The sequence below is a fragment of the Symphalangus syndactylus genome, chromosome 10 (assembly GCF_028878055.3).
Source record: "Symphalangus syndactylus isolate Jambi chromosome 10, NHGRI_mSymSyn1-v2.1_pri, whole genome shotgun sequence".
NCBI lineage: Eukaryota > Metazoa > Chordata > Mammalia > Primates > Hylobatidae > Symphalangus > Symphalangus syndactylus.
In genome coordinates, this window is record NC_072432.2 from 85,961,583 (window position 1) to 85,985,573 (window position 23,991).

At 37.7% G+C, this 23,991-nt stretch overlaps 1 protein-coding gene across 5 annotated transcripts in view; it reads left to right on the top strand.

Moving 5' to 3' along the window:
* The window catches only part of SCFD2 (sec1 family domain containing 2), a 489,317-nt gene that overhangs the window by 249,098 nt on the left and 216,228 nt on the right, over positions 1-23,991 (top strand). The gene's annotated exons all lie outside the window — the stretch shown is intronic.

The following is a 23,991-nucleotide window of genomic DNA, read 5'->3' on the forward strand; positions in this document are numbered from 1 at the left end:
AGAACTTGTTATTGGTCTATTCAGGGATTAAACTTCTTCCTGGTTTAGTCTTGGGAGGGTGTATGAGTCCAGGAGTTGATCCATTTCTTCTAGATTTTGTAGTTTATTTGTGTAGAGGTGTTTATAGTATTCTCTGATGGTAGTTTGTATTTCTGTGGGATCAATGGTGATATTCCCTTTATCATTTTTATTGTGTCTATTTGATTCTTCTCTTTTCTTCTTTATGACTCTGGCTAGTCACCTATCTATTTTGTTAATCTTTTAAAAAAAGCACCTCCTGGATTCATCTCCTTCACTTCTGCTGTAGTTATTTCTTGTCTTCTGTTAGCTTTTGAATTTGTTTGCTGTTGCTTCTCTAGTTCTTTTAATGGTGATGTTAGGATGTCAATTTTACATCTTTCCTACTTTCTCCTGTGGGCATATAGTGCTATAAATTTCACACTAAACACTCCTTTAGTTGTGTCCCGTTGATTCTGGTACATTGTGCCTTTGTTCTCATTGGTTTCAAAGAACTTATTTATTTCTGCTTTAATTTCATTATTTACCCAGTAGTCATTCAGGAGCAGGTTGTTCAGCTTCCATGTAGTTGTGTGGTTTTGAGTGAGTTTCTTAATCCCGAGTTCTAGTTTGATTGCACTGTGGTCTGAAAGACTGTTTGTTATGATTTCCGTTCTTTTGCATTTGCTGAGGAGTATTTTACTTCCAATTGTGTGGCCAATTTTAGAATAAGTGCGATGTGGTGCTGTGAAGAATGTACATTCTGTTGATTTGGGGTGGAGAATTCTGTAGATGTCAGTTAGGTCTGCTTGATCCAGAACTGAGTTCAAGTCCTGAATATTCTTGTTAATTTTATGTCTCATTCATCTGTCTAATATTGATAGTGGGGTGTTAAAGTCTTCCACTATGATTGTGTGGGCATCTAAGTCTCTTTGTAGGTCTGTAAGAACTTGTTTTATGAATCTGGGTGCTTCTGTATTGGGTGTATATATATTTAGGATAGTTAGCTCTTCTTGTTGCATTGATCCCTTTACCATTATGTAACGCCCTTCTTTTCTTTTTCTATCTTTGTTGGTTTAAAGTCTGTTTAATTGGGGACTAGGATTGCAACTCCTGCTTTTTTTTTTGCTTTCCATTTGTTTGTTAAATATTCCTCCATCTCTTTATTTTGAGCCTATGAGTGTCTTTGCACATGAGATGGATCTCCTGAATACAGCACACCGATGGGTCTTGACTCTATCCAATTTGCCAGTCTGTGTCTTTTAATTGGGGCATTTGGCCCATTTATGTTTAAGGTTAATATTGTTATGTGTGAATTTAATCCTGTCATTATGATGCTAGCTGGTTATTTTGCCCATTACTGGATGCAGTTTCTTCATAGTGTCAATGGCGTTTACAATTTGGTATGTTTTTGCAGTGGATAGTACTGGTTTTCCCTTTCCGTGTTTATGCTTCCTTCCGACCTCTTGTAAGGCAGGCGTGGTGGTGACAAAATCTCTCAGCATTTGCTTGTTTGTAAAGGATTTTATTTCTCCTGTGCTTATGAAGCTTAGTTTGGCTGAATATGAAATTCTGGGTTGAAAATTCTTTTCTTTAAGAATGTTGAATATTGGCCCTCACTCTATTCTGGCTTTTAGGGTTTCTGCCGAGATATCTGCTGTTAGTCTGATGGGCTTCCTTTTGTGGGTAACCCGACCTTTCTCTCTGGCTGCCCATAACATTTTTTCCTTCATTTCAATTTTGGTGAATCTGATGATTATATATCTTGGGGTTGCTCTTCTTGAGGGGTATCTTTGTGGTGTCCTCTGTATTTTCTGAATTTGAATGTTGGCCTGTCTTGCTAGGTTGGGGAAGTTCTCCTGGATAATATCCTGAAGAGTGTTTTCCAACTTGGTTTCATTCTCTCCATCACTTTCAGGTACACCAATCAAATGTAGGTTTGGTCTTTTCACATAGTCCCATATTCCTTGGAGGCTTTATTTGTTTTCATTCTCTTTTCTCTAATCTTGTCTTCACTGTTTATTTCACTAAGTTGATCTTCAATCTCTGATATCCTTTCTTCCTCTTGATTGATTCGGCTATTGATACTTGTGTATGCTTCACGAAGTTCTCTGTGTTTTTCAGTTCCATCAGGTCATTTATGTTCTTCTCTAAACTGGTTATTTTAGTTAGCAATTTCTCTAACCTTATTTCAAGGTTGTTAACTTCCTTGCATTGGGTTACAACATGCTCCTTTAGCTCAGAGGAGTTTCTTATTACCCACCTTCTGAAGCCCACTTCTGGCAATTCGTCAAACTAATTCTCCATTCATTTTTGTTCCCTTGCTGGCAAGCAGTTGTGCCCCTTTGAAGGAGAAGAGGTGTCCTGGTTTTTGGAATTTTCAGCCTTTTTGTGCTGGTTTTTCCTCATCTTCATGGATTTATCTACCTTTGGTCTTTGATGTTGGTGACCTTCAGATCAGGTTTTTGTGTGGACGTCCTTTTTGTTGATTTGATGCTATTCTTTTCTGTTTGTTTGTTTTCCTTCTAACAGTCAGGACCCTCTGCTGCAGGTCTGCTGGTGTTTGCTAGAGGTCCACTCCAGACCCTGTTTGACTGGTTATCACTAGCGGAGACTGCAGAACAGCAAAGATTGCTGCCTGTTCCTTCCTCTGGAAGCTTCCTCCCAGAGGGGCACCCATCAGATGCCAGCCAGAGCTCTCCTGTATGAGGTTTCTGTTGATCCATGCTGGGAGGTGTCTCCCAGTCAGGAGGCGGGGGGTAGGGGGGTCAGAGACCCAATTGAGGAGGCAGTCTGCCCCTTAGCAGAGTGCGAGCGCTGTGCTGGGATATCTGCTGCTCTCTTCAAAGCCTGCAGGCAAGGACATTTAAGTCTGCTGAAGCTGCACCCACAGCCGCTCCTTCCCCCAGGTGTACTGTCCCAGGGAGATGGGAGTTTTATCTATAAGCCCCTGACTGGGGCTGCTGCCTTACTTTCAGACATGCCCTGCCCAGAGAGGAGGAATCTAGAGAGGCAATCTGACTACAGTGGCTTTGCGGAGCTGCAGTGGCCTCCATCTTGTTTGAACTTCCTGGTGGCTTTGTTTACACTGTTAGGGGAAAACCACCTCTTCAAGTGTCAGAAATGATGAACACCCCTGCCCCCACCAAGGTCGAGTGTCCCAGGTGGACTTCAGACTGCTGTGCTGTCGGTGAGAATTTCAAGCCAGTGGATCTTAGCTTGCTGGGCTCCATGTGGCTGGGATCCGCTGAGCTAGACCACTTGGCTCCCTGGCTTCAACCCACTTTCCAGGGGAGTAAACGGCTCTGTCTCACTGGCATTCCAGGTGCCACTGGGGTATGAAAAAAAACGCCTGAAGCTAGCTCGGTGTCTGCCCAAATGGCTGCCCAGTTTTGTGCTTGAAACCCAGGGCACTGGTGGTGTAGGCACGGGAGTGAATCTCCTGGTCTGCAGGTTGTGAAGAATCTGGGAAAAGCATAGTATCTGGGCCGGAGTGCACCATTCTTCATGGCACAGTCCCTCATGGCTTCCCTTGGCTAGGGGAGGGAGTTCCCCGCCCGCTTGCACTTCTGGGGTGAGGTGACGCCCCACCCCACTTCAGCTCGCCCTTTGTGAGCTGCACCCACTGTCTGACCAGTCCCAATGACATGAGGCAGGTACCTCAGTTGGAAATGCAGAAATCACCTTCCTTTTGTGTCAATCTTGCTAGGACCTGCAGACCAGAGCTGTTCCTCTTCGGCCATCTTGCCAGCCACTCTAATTCTTTTTTTACTACCAAATCTCTTATTTAGGCTGTGCTGTATGACCCCATGAGCTGTGGAGAATTGAACTGTGAGGAAACATCAGGTCATCTGTGTTTTGTGATGATATTCTGCAGTAATGATCAGGTCATCTGTGTTTTGTGATGATATTCTGCAGTAATGATTGGCACAAGCTGTTCAGCTGACATGGATTTTGGATTTTGTTTTTAGTTTAAATAAACTTTGTTTTTTTAGAATGGTTTTAGATGTACAGAATAATTCAAAGCTAATACAGAGTTTCCACATAACCTGTATCCAGTTTTTGTTATTATTTACATCTTAAATGTTAGTATGGTACATTTACAAGTAATAATACAGTATTATTAACTAAAGTGTGGACTTTTTAAAGATTTCCTTAGTTTCTACCGAATATCCTTATTCTGTTCTAGGATTCCATCTAGGGTGCCATATGACATTTACTCATCACGTCACCTTTGGCTTCTCTTGGCTATGGCAGTTTCTTAGACTTTCTTTATTTTTGGTGACCGTGACAGTATTGAGGAACACTATTTAGCATTCTGTATGCTCTTAGCTGGGATGAGTCTGATGTTTTTCTCATTATTAGATTGGTGGTATAAATGTTGGGGAGGAAGACTGCAGAGGTAAAGTGTCATTTTCATTACATCATATCAAGAGTATATACCATCGACATAATGTTGACCTTTATCACCTGGCTAAAGAAGCATTTTTCAGGTTTCTCTACTGTACAATTACTCTTCCCCTCCCACTTCCACTTCCATACTCAATTCTTCGGGAAGTAACCCACACTTAATAAATAAGGAGTTATGCTCCACCTCCTTGAAGGCAATATACATACATAACATCTGTAAAACCTCAGCATAAGTATTAGGAATTCTTCTGCACAAGATATTTTTCTCTTCTCCATTTATTTACTTAATCAATTATTTATTTATATCAGTATGGACTGATACACATTTATTTTGTATTTTGAGTTATAATCCAATATGTCATTTTTTTTTTTTTTTTTTTTTTTTTTTTAGCTCATATTGTTCCAGCTTTGGCCATTGGGAGCTCTTTCAGTGGCATCTGTGTTGTCAACCCTTACGGGATTTTTTCTTTTTCTTTTCTCCCATCCCCTACCCCATGCCTTTTTTTTTTTTTTTTTTTTTTTTATTTCTTAACCTTCTGGAACTTCAAGACCCAGACTCAGCTTGTATATTTCCTGCCTTCGTCCTAGAATCAGCTATTTCTTCAGGGAACCCTGCTTCCTTTCACTGGAGGAGGATACTGAAAATCAAGATCTGGTACTAGATATGCTCATTGCTACTGGAATGTCATTGTCCTTCTACATCCTCTTAGTTGACAGAGCAAGAAAATTATATATATATTTATATATATAATATATATAAAAACCATGAAAATATAGATATCTATAAATATTTTTATGAAACATTCTATATCCAGATTAAGCTAAACGTTTGTTTATACTAATGTCTCCAGCTCTAATCCATTATCAGGTGGAGCATTCTGTGTGAATGGATGGATTATAGCCTTATGTCCTTGTTTATCTGCACACTTCCACACCAACAGTGAAAAACTTGGCTCCCATAATTCTCCATCCATTTATTTGTTTAGATTAAGTTCATACTCCCAACCCCTACTCACCCATAATACTATGTAAGTGAGGTTGTAGCCTTCTTGGGGTGTTATATCCAGAGCCCTTTGCTAATCATCTCCCTTCAGTTATGTTCATTTTGATCACCCAGTCAAAACATTGACTTATAGTATAGTTATTATGTTCTCCATTGCAAGAAATAAGCAATGTGTGGTCATTTTCTTTGAGACCATACAAACATCCTGCTCCTCATCAAACTTTTTCCCATTGATTCTTCTCTCAAACAATCTTACAGTGATGGTTGTAAAGGGTGATTTTCAATTCCATTACTCCCTGCACTCATCAGTAGACATTCAACCAGAAGAAAGAGCCTTTCCTTCTCCCCAGCTGTCTGCCTATGTATGTATTTATTTATTTATTATCAGTATAGACTCATGGATTCTTAATTCAATGAGTAGTAATGAATTAATTTGGGTACCCTATTGTTTTACATTTGTCAAGTAAAAGCTCCTTCAAGTTGGTTCCTATATTTTTGTTAGACATTGTGAAATTCCCCTACGTAAGATTTACACCCTTTTGCCTTCCTGAAAATCATGTATAAAAATGGACCTGTTTTTCTTCAGCCTCACCAACAAGCTTTTGTTTTTTTGCCAAACTGATGGATGAGAAATTGTTTTTGATATAATTTTAATATAAATTTTCCTTTTATGTAAACTTGAACATATTTTCATATTTTAATGTAGTTTTATATCTTTTGTGTGTATTTTCTATTCATGTCTTTTGCCCATTTTCTAGAGTACTTTTGGTCTCCTTTCATCAACTTCTAAAAGTTCTTTATAAATTATGAATATTAATTCTTTATATTATTTGCAAATGTTTTCTTCTATTTGTCCTGTCATTTTGCTTGTGGTGTTTTTGCCATTCAATTTTTTTAGTCAAATACGTCAAATTTTAAAAATTGCATCTGGATTTTTAGTCATAGAAGGCCTTTTCTACCCTCAGATTATAGAGGAATTATAGAGGAATTTATCCATCAAAAATTAATTGTATACTTATTAAAAATCTGATCTATTTGAAGTTTGTGCTTTTGGATGACATGAGGAATGGATCAAAATTTATCTTTTGGACATGGCTTTCCAATTGTCCCAACAGCATTTATTAAAATGTTCTTCACTGACCCAGCATTTTGAGTTGCACCTGTATAATGTACTAGAATAATTTCCACCTGTGGTCAGGTCTTTTGCTGGACTTGCTGTTCTGCTTCATTGATTTGCATGTGTATTCATGTTCCAGGACCACACCATTTTACTTACACAGATTTTGTGGTAGGTTTTAATATCTGATGTGGCTGTTATCTCCTCACAACTCTTTCTTTTCATTGTTTTTCTTGATATTCTCGTTTGACTATTGTTTCATGTGAAAATTCATGTGTAGTAAAGTTCATTTGTTTATTTCTCAGGGGAGAAAAAGCTTATTTTTTTTTTTATTGGGATGTCACAAAATTTATAAATTAGTGAGTACAAACATCTTTTGATGATGTTGAGACATCCTAATCAAGAACCAGGAACGTCTTTCCATTTGTTGAAGTCTACATTTGTGTTTTGCAAGAGTGTTTTATTAAAGTGTTGCTCCTATAGGTTTGAAACATTTGGAGTTTATTTCCAAGTATTATCTCTTTTTTCCATTGTTGTTGCAAATGAGGTTTTTCTCTACCATTATATCTTTTAACTTCACCCAGTGGTTTTTAAAGTTCTGATTAAAAGCACTACCAACTGCATTCTTTTCCATTTGAAACAGCTATCTCAGTACAGCCAGACTGTGTGTTATGCATCAAAGATATTTCTTCCATGAGTAATTTCCTCTCTATCAGCAGATACATTTTAAACTTCACACATGTACCGTTAACTAGAATCTACTGGAACCCTTCACTATCTAGAATTTAAAAGATCAACTACTATCAAATTAGAATATCATTCTGAAAACTCTGAGTTGCTCTTTGAATCAAAGAGAGTCAAAGAGTCAAAGAGAAGAACAGGACTAGAGAGAAGCCCCAATCTCCTTAGCAGTATGTCAGCATTTGGAAGTGCAGCTCTTTGACTAGGTTCATGTACAGCATAGGAGTCCCTGTTGCAGATACATAAAGCCACTGGTCCTGAGTTTCTACAAGTCAATCCTCTTTATAATGCATGAAAGCTGAAGTGTGTTAAGTATTTTACCATACAGAAAGTATTGGTAGTTTCTTCCCTGTCCATGGGAGCTGCAGTGCTTCATGTAATCTTTGTGTTTGACATTTTTCTGTCTCCATCGACACATATGAAGTTGTGCCAGAGGTGGATATCTGTCTTTTTTATACTTAATCTCTCAACTGTGGGTTTGCATGATTCATTCGAAAACATCGTTTGGGGGTCGTGGTGATTAATTATGCAAAAGTTCTGAGTATTTGCATAGTCATGAGATTTTAATGAAAACTTGCAAACCATTTTTTACAATTTACTTGTAACGTTGGTTACATCTTACATTCACTAAAAAAGAGATACTGAAAAATACTTAAAAAGAAAGCAAATTTTCGGGACCCAGAATAATGCTGAAGTAAAGCCAGAAATTCAGTTTCTATAATCTTGAACACTTACTGGGTTTGGGCTGATTCCATAGGGAGCCTTATGTGTCTGTTCATTCTTTCCTCATCCAGATTTTATTCTCACAGTATGCTTTGTTGGAATAGTTATAAAAGCAACTTTTTAATAATAAGAATTTGTAATATAGTCCTAATGACCTTTCAACACCTAATTTAATAAAGGTAATGTAATTTTGCTATCTAGCATGGATAAGAAGTGGTTCTTATGGCTAATTAAATAATCACATTATGAAACCATTTCTATCCGTTCATTCACATATGCACACATGCATGTGTACACATTTATTTTTTGTTTGTATAATCTATTTAGTATTTCATAACTGTGATGGTACTTCTGATTAATGACTTCAGGACCATCACTAGGTGCCAGACACTATTATAAACAAGGTTTTTATTCTTCTTAGAAGCCCTGGTAAGTAGTTGCTATTATTATCCTACATTGAACAGATGAGGGAACTGAGGCAAGTTAAATAACTTGCCCAAGTTCAACCAGGTAGCAAATATTGGCAATTTAATTCCTGAGCTCTTAACTACCACATGAGTAACAATTAGCAGAAGTGAAGGCTAAGATTACTAACATGACAAGCAACAGATTACTATTATTATTATTGTTTTCTTCATCAGTTTCCTGATGTCCGTTCTGATTTCCTTTTAGTTTGCTTATACCATTATTTATTGGTATTTATGAGACTTCAAAATTAGTTTTTCCTTCATATTTTCTGTGTCCACTGAACTAGAATGAGGTTCAATTCAGTGTCTTTTCCAGTATTTTATGAACTTTCACATACCTCTTACCCATAAATAATTTAAAATAAATTAAGGACAAAAACTCTCTGCTATGGTTTGGATGTTTGACCCCCCCAAACCTCATGTTGAAATTTGATCCCCAGTGTTGGAGGTAGTCCCTAATGGGAGGTGTTTGTTTGAGGCATGGGGACAGATACCTCATGAATAAGACTAATGCCCTCCCTAAGTGGGTAGGGGGAGTAAGTACTTGCTCTAATGGTTCCTTCTAGAACTGCTTGTTAAAAACAGGCTGACACCTCTCCTCAGACTTTCTTGCTTCCTCTCTCACAATGTGATCTCTGCACATGCTGGCTCCCCTTCACCTTCCATCATGAATGGAAGCAGCATGAGGCCCTCACCAGAAGCCAAGCAGATGCTGGCACCATGCATCTTGTACAATCTGCAGAACCATGAGCAAAATAAACCTCTTTTCTTGATAAATTACCCAGCCTCAGATATTCCTTCATAGCAAAACAAAGTAGACTAAGATGCCCTCAAAAGATTACTACCCATTAGAGGATATTTAATGAGAAAATGGGCTAATAATTGTGGGTTTGGTGGGCACAAGTTAAAAGGAATGTAATGATAACTTACTCTTTTCTCTTTCAACTGTCTGCTTGGTGAAATTTTGTGACCTCATGTGACAAAAGGAGATTGTAGAAGTAGTCTTATAGACATCCTTAGTGATTTGGAAAACTGGTGAAGACTTGTCATTGTTTACTGTTTGTATATTTCTAATATGAATGGTGGTGGTAGAAGTAATAGAAGCAATAGTACTAGTGCTTGTATTCATTCACTTAACAAATAGTTTTTGAATACTTACTGAGTGCCAGACACTGTTCTGGGTGTTTGAGATATACCAGTGAACAAAGCAGACAATGATTCATTTCCCTTACAGAGCTTACAGTTTAGCTGGAGGAAACAGCCAATAAACAGTAAACATGGTTGATAGATAGGTACATACAAAGCTAGATGAATGATAGAGTATGTTAGAAGAATAGTTCTATGGAAACAAGTAATATTACAGTAGTTTAAGGGAGCTGATGAGACTAAGAAAAAGTAATCATATAGTGGTTAAGGGAGTCAGATTGTGTGCATGCGTGTGTGTGTGTAAGTAATCATATAGTCATTAAGGGAGTCAGAGAGAGTGTGTGTGTATGTGTGTGCACACACACGTGCATGTAGGAAGTATTAAATAGAGATGTCAGGGAAGAGGCTCATTGATCTTAAAGTACTGAGGAGATAACCAAGTGGCTATCTAGGGGAAGAGCTTTCCAGAGAGAGGGAACAGTTAGAGCAGTCTCTAAAGCAGGAGTGAGTCTGGAATGTTTAAAGAACAAAATGGGATATCACCACCAATCCCACAGAAATACAAATTACCATCAGAGAATACTATAAACAACTCTATGCAAATAAACTACAAAGTCTAGAAGAAATGGATAAATTCCTGGACACATACACCCTCCCAAGACTAAACCAGAAAGAAGTTGAATCCCTGAATAGACCAATAACAGGCTCTGAAATTGAGGCAATAATTAATAGCCTACCAACCAAAAAAAGTCCAGGACCAGACAGATTCACAGCCGAATTCTACCAGAGATACAAGGAGGAGCTGGTACCATTCCTTCTGAAACCATTCCAATCAAAAGAAAAAGAGAGAATCCTCCCTAACTCATTTTATGAGGCCAGCATCATTCTGATACCAAAGCCTGGCAGAGACACAACAAAAAAAGAGAATTTTAGACCAATATCCCTGATGAACATTGATGCAAAAATCCTCAATAAAATACTGGCAAACCAAATCCAGCAGCACATCAAAAAGCTTATCCACCATGATCAAGTGGGCTTCATCCCTGGGATGCAAGGCTGGTTCAACATAGGCAAATCAGTAAACGTAAACCGGCATATAAGCAGAACCAAAGACAAAAACCACAAGATTATCTCAATAGATGCAGAAAAGGCCTTTGACAAAATTCAACAGCCCTTCATGCTAAAAACTCTCAATAAATTAGTTATTAATGGGATGTATCTCAAAATTATAAGAGCTATTTATGACAAACCCACAGCCAATATCATACTGAATGGGCAAAAACTAGAAGCATTTCCTTTGAAAATTGGCACAAGACAGGCATGCCCTCTCTCACCACTCCTATTCAACATAGTATTGGAAGTTCTGGGCAGGGCAGTCAGGCAGGAGAAAGAAATAAAGGGTATTCAACTAGGAATAGAGGAAGTCAAATTGTCCATGTTTGCAGATGACATGATTGTATATCTAGAAAACCCCTTCGTCTCAGCCCAAAACCTCCTTCAGCTGTTAAGCAACTTCAGCAAAGTCTCAGGATACAAAATCAATGTGCAAAAATCACAAGCATTCTTATACACCAATAACAGTCAGACAGAGAACCAAATCATGAGTGAACTCCTATTCACAATTGCTTCAAAGAGAATAAAATACCTAGGAATCCAATTTACAAGGGATGTGAAGGACCTCTTCAAGGAGAACTACAAACCACTGCTCAATGAAATAAAAGAGGACACAAACAAATGGAAGAACATTCCATGCTCATGGTTAGCAAGAATCAATATCGTGAAAATATTCATACTGCCCAAGGTAATTTATAGATTCAATGCCATCTCCATCAAGCTACCAATCACTTTCTTCACAGAATTGGAAAAAACTACTTTAAAGTTCATATGGAACCAAAAAAGAGCCTGCATCGCCAAGAAAATCCTAAGCCAAAAGAACAAAGCTGGAGGCATCATGCTACCTGACTTCAAACTATACTACAAGGCTACAGTAACCAAGACAGCATGGTACTGGTACCAAAACAGAGATATAGACCAATGGAATAGAACAGATCCCTCAGAAATAATACCATACATCTACAACCATCTGATCTTTGACAAACCTGACAAAAACAAGAAATGGGGAAAGGATTCACTATTTAATAAATGGTGCTGGGAAAACTGGCTAGCCATATGTAGAAAGCTGAAACTGGATCCCTTCCTTACACCTTATACAAAAATTAATTCAAGATGGATTAAAGACTTACATGTTAGACCTAAAACCATTAAAACCCTAGAAGAAAACCTAGGCAGTACCATTCAGGGCATAGGCATGGGCAAGGACTTCATGACTAAAACACCAAAAGCAATGGCAACAAAAGCCAAAATTGACAAATGGGATCTAATTAAACTAAAGAGTTTCTGCACAGCAAAAGAAGCTATCATCAGAATGAACATGCAACCTACAGAATGGGAGAAAATTTTTGCAATCTACTCATCTGACAAAGGGCTAATATCCAGAATCTACAAAGAACTCAAACAAATTTACAAGAAAAAACCAAACAGCCCCATCAAAAAGTGGGCAAAGGACATGAACAGACACTTCTCAAAAGAAGACATTTATGCAGCCAACAGACATATGAAAAAATGCTCATCATCACTGGTCATTAGAGAAATGCAAATCAAAACCACAATGAGATACCATCTCACACTAGTTAGAATGGCAATCATTAAAAAGTCAGGAAACAACAGGTGCTAGAGAGGATGTGGAGAAATAGGAACACTTTTACACTGTTGGTGGGACAGTAAACTAGTTCAACCATTGTGGAAGACAGCGTGGCGATTCCTCAAGGATCTAGAACTAGAAATACCATTTGACCCAGCAATCCCATTACTGGGTGTATACCCAAAGGATTAGAAATCATGCTGCTATAAAGACACATGCACACGTATGTTTTTTGAGGCACTATTTACAAGTAGTGAATTGGAACTAACCCAAATGTCCATCTATGATAGACTGGATTAATAAAATGTGGCACATATACACCATGGAATACTATGCAGCCATAAAAAATGATGAGTTCTTGTCCTTTGTAGGGACATGGATGAAGCTGGAAACCATCATTCTCAGCAAACTACTGCAAGGACAAAAAACCAAACACCGCATGTTCTCACTCATAGGTGGGAATTGAACAATGAGAACACTTGGGCACAGGAAGGGGAACATCACACACTGGGGCCTGTTGTGGGGTGGGGGAGCGGGGAAGGGATAAAATTAGGAGATATACCTAATGTAAATGACGAGTTAATGGGTGCAGCATACCAACATGGCACATGTATGCATATGTAACAAACCTCCATGTTGTGCACATGTACCCTAGAACTTAAAGTATAATAATAATAATAATAATAATAAAAGAACAAAATTAGCAAGAGAGAAAAATGTAGTAGTAGGTCATGAAGAGTCCTAGGGTATTTTAAGCACTTAGGTTTTAACCCTGAATGAAATGTAGAGCCATTGGAGTGTGTTCAGCAGAGGAGTGAAATTATCTGTCATACATTTTTAAAAGATCACAGTGTGTATCATGTCAAAAAGATACTGAAGAGTGGAGTAAGACTGGGAGCATGGACTCCTGTTAGGAGGCTTTTAGAGTAATCTAAGTGAGAGGTGACGAAAGCTTGAACCAGGATGGTAGTGGTGAAGGGGGTAAAAAGAGACCAGAATATATATATATATATCAGATTATGCCCTAGGCATTCTCTGGAGGATTAGATGTGAGATATAAGGAAAAGAATGATGTCAAAGATTACTTTTCTTGAGCAGCTAGAGGGATTGGAGTTAAAGTCAGCTGGAATAGGGGAGGCTATGTGTGAGCCGGTTTTTAAGGGAAGAACATAAGTTCACTTTGGGGCATGCTGAATTTAACACATCTATTGAACATCCAAGGCAAAAATGCAAGAGCTATTGGAATGTAGACATTATTCAAAGCCATGAGACAATGATATCACTGAGGGGATTGAGTATAGTTAGAGAAAGAAACAAGATCAAGAACTAACGTTCAATAGAGGGGAAGAAGAAAGAAACCAGAAATGGAAATTGAGAAGGAGCAACCACTGAATTAGGAGGAAAACTAATAGAATATGTGTCTTTAAAGCCAAGTAAAAGTACATCAATAATGTTAACAGGACCAGTTAAGATGAGGACCGAGTTTTGACCACTGTATTTTGTGACATAGAGTTTATTGGTGACAAATGCAATAGCAGCTTCAGTGGAGTGAGGGGGCAAAAGCTTTGTTGGGGTGAGTGTAAGAGAATAAAAGAGGAATTTGAGACAGTGAATATGGACAACTCTTTGGAAGACTTATGCTGTAAAGGAGACCCAGAAAATACGGTGGTTGCTGAAGGGAGAAGTGGAGTCAGAGATTTTTTTTTAAGATAAAAAAAATAAAAGCACATTTGTATGCTAATGAAAATGGTCCAACAGAGATTAAAGAAACTGATGACATTGGGAAAAAGAGCAGAGTTCCCAATACTTTGTTATGGGCTGAATTGTGATCCTCCTGATGTCATATGTTGAAGTCCTCACCCTCAGTACCTCAAAATGGAACTGTATTTGGAGATAGGGTCCTTAAAGAGGTTAATGATGGCTACATGAGGTCATTAGGTGGGCCATAATCCAATGAAATTGGTATCTCTTACCATCCTTATGAAATAAGGGCACAGATATACACAGAGGAAAGATCATGGGGAGACACATGGCCACCTACAAGCCAAGGAGACAGAGACTTAGAAAAACAATCCTGTTGATACCTTGATCTTGGACTTCTAGACTCCAGAATTGCAAGGAAATAAATTTCTGTTGTTTAGGGCACCTGTCTGTGATATTTGTTATGGCATCCATAGCAAACCAATACAAGCCACATAATTGAGTACAGGAGAAAGGATGGAATGTGATGCACAGTGGAAAGATGAACTTTGGTTAAGAGTTAGGCTACTGTACAACAATTCCATTCACCAGTTAGGAAACTGAGGCTCAAAAGGTTATGTGACTTTTCTAATGTTATACCCCTATTAATGCTGGAAGTGTTCTTAAACCTACATCTTTGTAACTTTAAGTCTCATGTTTCTTACCCTCCTTCCTAACTAAGGTATATAAATAATCTATTTTAAAAATATTGAAGAAAATTTCAATGTTATTCATTGTTTAGTTACATAGTTCAGAATCCAAAAGTTTAACAATTACATACAGTGAAATGTTTTCCCTCCATCCTGGCCCCCACCCATCCCTAGCCCCTTCACCCTGCTGTTCTTCCTGGAGATGACTGATGCTACCATTTCTTGAGTGCTCCTGCAAAGATATACATATCTACACACACACAAATACATATTTTTTTCTATTACCTTTTAAAATACAAATCATAGCATTGGAATCTGCCTTGGTTTTTCATTTAATATGTATCTTGAAGACTGTTTTATATCAGCATGTAAAAAGCTTTCTATTAAATTTTATGGTTGCATGGTATTCTGTTGTATGGGTATTCTATAGTTTCTCTAACTTATCTCACAGTGGCCATTGAAGTTGTTTAAAATCTATTGCTATTACACAGAAGCCTTCCAGATACATTATTTCACACATGTGTGAGTATATCTGTAGGATGTATTCCTAGAAGAAGAATTCCTGGATCAAAAGTTATATGTATTGATATTTTTGACAGATATTGCCAAATTATTGCCAAATTGCTCTTAATGGAAATTGTACTGATTTACTCTCACGTCAATACTGTTTCTTCAGACTCTTGCCTTCACACATTTCATTCTTCTTTGAGCAGCCACGGTGATCCTTTTTTAAAAATATAAGTCAAAACATGCCATCCCTTGAACAACTGTTTGCTGAACACCTACCATTTGCAGTCACTGTTTTGGGCACTGGTATAAACCCTGTGCTCCAAACTTTTCAGCAGCTTCCCTAGGTCAGTCAGCAAGAAAAGTCAAAATCCATACAGTTGCCTACAAGACCACTTATGAGCAACTCTCCTCTTTTTCCCAATGTTTTAACAGTATCTCCCGCTCCTCTGTCCTCCCTTGTTCAGCCACACTGAGCCCTCTGAAATGCACTGTGCACACTCCAGCCATGGACACTACTCTTCTGTCCTCTCTGCTTCGAATATCCACGTGGCTCACTCTTGTACCTCCTTCAGAGCAGCCTTTCTCACCAACCTATGTAAAGTAGCAATAATCTCCTTCCCCATTTGGGCCCTCTATTTTGTTTTTTTAGTCTGCTTTATTTTTTTGATAACACATTACCATCTCACATACTGTATTTTTATTTTTATCATCCCTACCTACCTCATGGAAATCATTAATCTGTTTTCTGTCTTAATAATTTTGTCATTTCAAGATTGTTATATAAGTGGAATCATACATTAAGTGGCCTTTTGAGGTTAGCTTTTTTCCCCTTAAATCCCCCTGAGATCTGTCAAGGTTGTTTCATATATCCATAGTTCTTTTTATATCATATATCAATCAGTTCCTTTATATTGTTGAGTAGTATTCCCTGGTATATATGTAGCACAGTTTGTTTAACCATTTGTCTATTATTGGACATGTAGGTTGTTTCCAGTTTGGGGGCTTTAAAAATAAAGCTACTATGAGTATTCATGTACAAGTTTTTGTGGAGTTGTAAATTTTTACTTCTCTGAGTTAAATGCATGAGAGTGTAATTGCTGGTTTGTATGGTAAGTGTATGTTTATTTTTTAAAGAAATTGCCCAACTGTTTTTCAGAGTGGCTGTACCATTTTACGTTTCAGCTAGCAATTTTGAGGTTATTTCCTTGACCTAAAATTTTTTTCTTACAAGATGTTAAAAAATATGACCTGTTATGTGTCATATGACATGTTTTATCAGGCAAATTATAATGTAAATCCATCAAAAGCTCAGACTGTGTCATTTTGTCCTGTGTATATGCTTCTAGCACAAGGCTTGACCTATTGTATCCTGTAAATATTTATTGAATGAAATGAAGCACAAATATGCACTGTAATTTGCACAATATGTCATATGACAACTTCTAATATAGCTTTGACTTAATGAGATTATTTTGCATCCTGTTGTAATTTTGACGTCTTCTTTTCTGTCACATCTGCCTAAAAACTCACAGTGATACTGATATTGACTCTGGAAGATTTATATTTCTTTAAATGTTTAGTAATTGAATCTTTTAAGAGTTTTGATATTCCAGCAGAATATCAATTAATAAAATTATTTTTAAAGGAAAAGCTATAAATTATTGTAAGTGGGAAGTGAGCATGATCTAGAGTGCCTAATAGTGAAGATGTAGCATTGCTAAAATGAATGTAAAAGGACCAGACTCCATAGTCCTATTTTTCAGAGTGCATCTCTCCTCCCAGAAATCTTCATGTCTGCCTGTGTTATATCACAGGTCACCTAAGCAGTTTCTATGAAAGTTGTATCTACAGGACTCTGGAGAGACTTTAGGTGTTCTGAATTTGAACAGTTGAAAGTTGAGCTAAATTGACATTTTATGGAATAATAAGTCATAATTAACTTATTTAGCAATAAGATTTATGTAGATCTCCCTGGAGGGTAATGTTAATATTTTATATGTTATTTTCTAGATTATGAATTACTGGAGAATCATCAGAGACAATATATACTCAAATGATTTTCTTAGTTTTTTAATATTCTGAATTTCATTAATAATTACTTTAAGACTTACACACCATCCTAGCACAGAGTTGCTAGAGTTCTTTTTTTTTTTAACCTATTTTCCTCTTTTGCCTGGGTGCTGAGAGTTAATTCTTTATCTCTAGTGGGAGACAGCTCTCTTCCATCTTAGAAAAACTCATAGCATTATTCCTTTCTGCTATGTGCATCTCTTTTAACTTTGTATCTCCTCACTGTCTCCTCTTTCAGCAATCTTCAGAGACAAAAAATTTCCTTTCTTCAGCCCATAGATTTAAACTTTACCAATATGAAAGACTTTTCTCTAATCTGTGAATGACTATAATAGTATAATATAGTATGAAATGGTATAACACCCATTTGCATAATTGCCATCCAAAAATAAACAACATGGCATAGCAGTTATTAATATAGAAGTATGATCTTAGAGTCATGTGATGAATCTGTGAGGGGAGTTGTGCAGTGGTGAAGATTGGAGTTTCAGTGGTTAGGCAGACCTGTGTTTGTTATCAATTCTTGGACGTAAACAAGTCCCTTTATGTAAACTTCAGTTGTCTCCTCTGTAAAATAGGAATGGTGATAGTGCTTATCCCATAGGGTTGGTGTGCAGATCAAAGGAGAGAATATATATGAAGCTCTGAACACAGTGCTTGGCACACTTCAGTGCTCCATAATTATTAGCTTTTCAGTGTAAGCTCCATGAGGGCAGGGATCTGGTCTGTTTTGTTTAGCTGCATCCCTAGTGTCTAAGATGGTACCCATTGTAGTTTCACAAATATTTGTTGAATAAGTGAATGAATGGTTACTAAAGATCCCACTTGAGAATACCACTGCCATGCTCAGTGTTCTTTCCTTATCCCAAGTCACATACTGTGGATATTTTCAAGCTCATTTCTTTCTATCTGGATCTTATGATCCTTTCTTGTACTTTCTCTTCACATATTCATTTAGCCAGCACTAACATTCTAAGAATACAATCACTGCCCTCAATGAACTTTTCTGTCATATGAACAAGTATTAATAGACAAGTTTCTTCCAGAAGAGGTGTCCCCTCCTGGTTACCTTTCCTTTTCCATTCTATCTCTTTTGGCATTTTCAGTGAGTTGAATATGTGCATTTCTAAAAATGTGGTCACGTATGATTTGAATCTAATAGCCCAACTGTTTGTGAGAGGTTTGTTTTGGGTTTCTTATTTTTTGTTCTGTTGCCAAAATAGTTTTCACTCGTCATCCTCTTTTTGACTAGAGTCCAGCAGAACTGCAGATACAAAGCAACAGGCAACAGATGGTTGGGAAGAGAGTTTTGCAGTGTCCCTCGGGATAGTGAAATCCCACTTGCCACCCAGACATCATAGTTTCTGACAAACCTTCAAAAGCTTCTCCAGCTTGTTTTCCATTGCAAAACTATACAGTGCTTGGAAGTCAACACATTTTATTATTACCAAAGCAAAGTTCTGTCTTTTGTAGCTCTCTGCAGAAGAAGCAAATATATCATACATTTTGGCACAGATTAATGGTTGAGTATGTTTTGAAATGCTGCAGGGGAAATATGTTTGTATAACTTCACATCTTAAGAAATGATGGCAAGCAAACATGTTCTGTGAATTAATAATATTAGCATTTAGTCCAGATGTCGATTCCAAAACTAATTTAAGAATATAGAAATTCTACAAACAGGACATCTAGAGATGGCCTTAACCTCTATCCATTGGCAAGAAATTGATTATATTTATTGTGATCCCTTTTCAAGCAGTTTTTTCATAACCTGTATAGAAAAAAATCTTTTGTTATGAATGCCTCATGACAAAATTAATTTGGTATCTTTTGACTATTAAATATTTAATTTGCCTACTTTATAGTTATTTGTCTCTTTTACAAATTAAAGAAATTTGACTTTTGTACCAGCGGAGAAATTGTAAGCTGATTCCATATTCAGTTATTTGTCAGATGAATAATTGTAAAAAGCCCTGCATTTTAATTTTAGTTACCTGTACCATAATGAAAATTTTCATAAAGAAATTTTGTGGTTCAAAACAGTTCAGCACAATTGGACTTCATCAAAATTAGAAACTTTTTTGCTTCAAAAGACACTAGCAATAAAGCGAAAAGGCAATTAAAAGAGGTGGAAAAATATTTGTAAACCATATATCAGGTAACAGTCTAGTATTCAGAATAGATTAGGAACTCTTACAACTGAACAATAAAAAGATAAACCATTTAAAAAATGAACAAAGAATTTAATAGACATTTGCCTTAGTCTGTTGGAACTGCTATTACAAACTACCATAGGCTAGGTGGCTTGTAGTAACAAATTTATTTCTCACAGTTCTGGCGACTGGGAATTCCTAGATCAAAGTGCCAGCAGATTTGATGTCTGGTGAGGGCGTTCTTCCAGGTTCACAGACAGTGTCTTGCTAAGTTCTCACATGATAGAAGAAGTAGGGGTGCTATCCAGAGTCTCTTTTATAACAGCACTAGTTCCATTCATAAGGACTCTGCCCTCATGGCCTTATCGCCTACCGAAGTGCCCACTTCCTAATGCCAGCACATTGGAGATTAGTATCTCAACATATGAATTTTGGGGGATACATATTCAATCCATAGCCTGCCACCCCTTGCCTCCCAAAATTTATGTTTTTCTCACAAGCAAAGACATTGCATCCCAACAGTCCTCAAAATCTTGATTCATTCCAGCATCAACCTAAAATTTAAAACCCACAGTCTCACCTAAATATCATCTAAATCAGATATGGATGAGACTCAAGATACGATTCATCTTGAGGCAAATTGCTCCCCAGCTGTGACACTGTGAAACCAAATAAACCATATGCTTCCAAAATACAGTGGTGGGACAGGGATAGAATAGACATATCCATTCCAAAAGGGAGAAATAGCACAGAAGAAAAGAGTAACAAATCCCATGTAAGTCCAGACTGCAAGCCAAACTCCATGAGATCTTAAGGCTTGAGAAGAATCTTTTTTGGCTTGATGCCCCTTCCAGGCCCACTACAGTGGGACTCCTGCCTTCAAGAACTGCTGGGTTAGAGGTTCTGCTCCCACGGCTCTGTCAGGCAGGGCTGAGGCTCCAAGCCTTTTGGCAGTCCTGCTCTCACTATTTTGGGTGGAGGAGATCTGGCTGATTGTGCAATGATGGTCTTCGCTTTTGAAACCAAGGCAGGCAGCCCTGATGATCTCTGGAATCATCTTTGGGATCATTCTTCCATTGTCTTAGAGGATCATACCTGGCTTCTGTTGAGATGGCTGATCCATACAAATTTAATTAGCAAATGGTTGCTTGGTCATAGCTTTACTGTTATCTTGTTTTGCAATATGAATAGGCTAAGAATTTTCTAAATCTTTACGTTCTGCTTCGTTTTTTACCTAACAATTTCATATTTAAGTCATTTCTCTGTTCTGTTATTTTACTATAAGCAGTCAGAAGGAGCCAAGCCTCACTTTCAACACTTCTCTTAGAAATAGCTTTGGGGCTGGGCATGGTGGCTCATGCCTGTAATCCCAGCACGTTGGGAGACTGAAGTGGGTGGATCATGAGGTCAGGAGTTCGAGACCAGCCTGGCCAAGATGGTGAAACCCCATCTCTACTAAAGATACAAAAATTAGCTGGGCATGGTGGTGGGTGCCTGTAATCCCAGCTACTCGGGAGGCTGAGGCAAGAAAATCGCTTGAAACCTGGGAGGCGGAGGTTGCAGTGAGCCGAGATCATGCCATTGTACTCCAGCCTGGACGACAGAGTGAGACTCCGTCTCAAAAAAAAAAAAAAAAAAGAAGAAATAGCTTTGGCCAGGCACAGTGGCTCACGCCTGTAATCCCAGCACTTTGCGAAGCCAAGACAGGCAGGTCACCTGAGGTCAGGAGTTCGCGATCAGCCTGACCAACATGGAGAAACCCTGTCTCTACTAAAAATACAAAATTAGTTGGGTGTGGTGGTGGATGCCTGTAATCTCAGCTACTTGGGAGGCTGAGGCAGGAGAATCACTTGAACCCAGGAGGTGAGGTTGCAGTGAGCTGAGATTGTGCCACTACACTCCAGCCTAGGTGACAGAGTGAGACTTCATCTCAAAAAAAAAAAAGAAATAGCTTTAGTTAAATGTTCAATTTATTTGCTCACAAGTTCTACCTTCTATGTTTTGTAGAAGTTCCATCTTCTGTGTTTTAGTGTTTTGCTAAAACATGAACACAATTCAGCCAGGTTCTTTGCCTCTTTAGAGCAAAGATAGCTTTTCCTTCAATTTTAAAAAGAATTTTATTTTTGTGGGTAACAGTTAGTGTATATGTTTATGGGGTACATGAGATACTTCTATACGTGCAATAAGCAATAATCACATCATGGGAAATGGGATATTCCTCTCCTCAAGCATTCATTCTTTGTGTTACAAACAATCCAGTCATACTTTTCCCGCTATCTAAATTATTGTTGACTATAGTCATCTGGTTGTGGTACCGAGCACCAGGTCTTATTCCTTCTTTCCAGCTATCTTTTTTTTTGTACATATTACCCATCGCCACCACCCCACAACCCCCTATTGCCCTTCCCAGCCTCTGATAAGTATCCATCTACTTTCTATCTCCATGAGTTCAATTGTTTTGATTGTTAGCACCCACAAATAAGTGAGAACCTACAAAGTTTGCGTTTCTGTCTAACTTATTTCACTTGACATAATGACCTCCAATTCCATCCATGTTGTTGCAAATGACAGAATCTCATTCTTTTTTATGGCTGAATAGTTCTCCATTGTATATCTGTGCCACATTTGCCTTATCCAATTATCTGTTGATGGACATTTAGGTTGCTTCCAAATCTTGGATACTGTGAACAGTGCTACAACAAACATGTGAGTGCAGATATCTCTTCCACATACTGATTTTCTTTCTTTTGGGTGTACACCCAGCAGTGAGATTGCTGGATCACATGGTAGCTCTGTTTTTAGTCTTTTGAGGAACTTCCAAGCTGTTCTCCATAGTGGTTGTGCTAATTTACATTCCCACCAACAGTGTATGAGGGTTTTTTTTCTCCACATCTTTGTCAGCATTTGTTATTTCCTGTCTTTTGGATAAAAGTCATTTTAACTGAGGTGAGGTGATATCTCATTGTAGTTTTGATTTGCATTTCTCTGATTATCAATGATATTGAGCACCTTTTCATGTGCCTGTTTGCCATTTGTATGTCTTCTTTTGAGAAATGTCTATTCAGATGTTTTGCCCACTTTTTAAATCAGATTATTAAATTTTTTTTTCTATAGAGTTGTTCGAGCTCCTCATATATTCTGATTATTAATCCCTTGTCAGATGGGTAGTTTACAAATATTTTCTCCCATTCTGTAGGTTGTCTGTTGATTGTTTCCTTTGCTGTGCATAGGCTTTTAAACTAATTCTATTTGTCCATTTTTGCTTTGGTTGCCTGTGCTTGTGGGATATTTTACTCCAGAAATTTTTGCCCAAATCAATTTCCTGGAGAGTTGCCATGGTATTTTCTTGTAGTGGTTTCATAGTTGTAGGTCTTATATTTATGTCTTTAATCCATTTTGATTTGATTTTTGCATATGACGAGAGATGGGAGGGATCAAGTTTCATTCTTCTGCATATGGATATCCAGTTTTCTCAGTACCATTTATTGAAGTGATTGCCTTTTCTCCAATGTGTATTTTTGGCACCTTTGTCAAAAATGAGTTCACTGTAGGTGTATGGATTTGTTTCTGGATTCTCTATTATGTTTCATTCGTCTATGTGTCTGTTTTTATGCCAGCACCATGCTGTTTTGGTTACTATAGCTCTGCAATATAATTTGAAGTCAGATAATGTGATTCTTCCAGTTTTGTTATTTTTGCACAGGATAGCTTTGGCTATTCTTGGTCTTTTGTGGTTTCATATAAGTTTTAGAATTGTTTTTTATATTTCTGTGAAGAATGTGATTGGTATTTTGATAGAGATTGCATTGAATCTGTAGATTGCTTTTGGTAGTATGGACATGCTAACAATATTGATTCTTCTTGTCCATGAACAGGAAATATCTTTCCATTTTTATGTTTCTTCTTTAGTTTCCTTCATCGGTGTTTTGTAGTTTTCATTGTAGACATTTTTCACTTCTTTGGTTAACTTAATTCCCAATTATTTAAATTTACTTGTGGCCTTTGTAAATGGGATTACTTTTTTATTTCTCTTTCAGATTGTTCACTGTTGATATATAGAAATACTACTGATATTTGTATATTGGTTTGTATATTTGTGTATTTGTATATTGTATCCTGAAACTTTACTGAATTTGTTTATCAGTCCTAATAGTTTTTGTGGAGTCTTTGGGTTTTTCCAAATATAAGATTATATCATCTGGCCGGGTGCAGTGGCTCACGCTTGTAATCCCAGCACTTTGGGAGGCCGAGGCGGGTGGATCATGAGGTCAGGAGATCGAGACCACGGTGAAACCCCGTCTCTACTAAAAATACAAAAAAAAAAATTAGCTGGGCGTGGTGGCGGGCGCCTGTAGTCGCAGCTACTCGGAGAGGCTGAGGCAGGAGAATGGCGTGAACCCGGGAGGCGGAGTTTGCGGTGAACCGAGATTTCGCTACTGCACTCCAGCCCGGGTGACAGAGCAAGACTCTGCCTCAGAAAAAAAAAAAAAAAAAAAAAGATTATATCATCTGTAAACAAGGATAATTTGACTTCTTTCTTTCCAGTTTGGATGCTCTTTACTT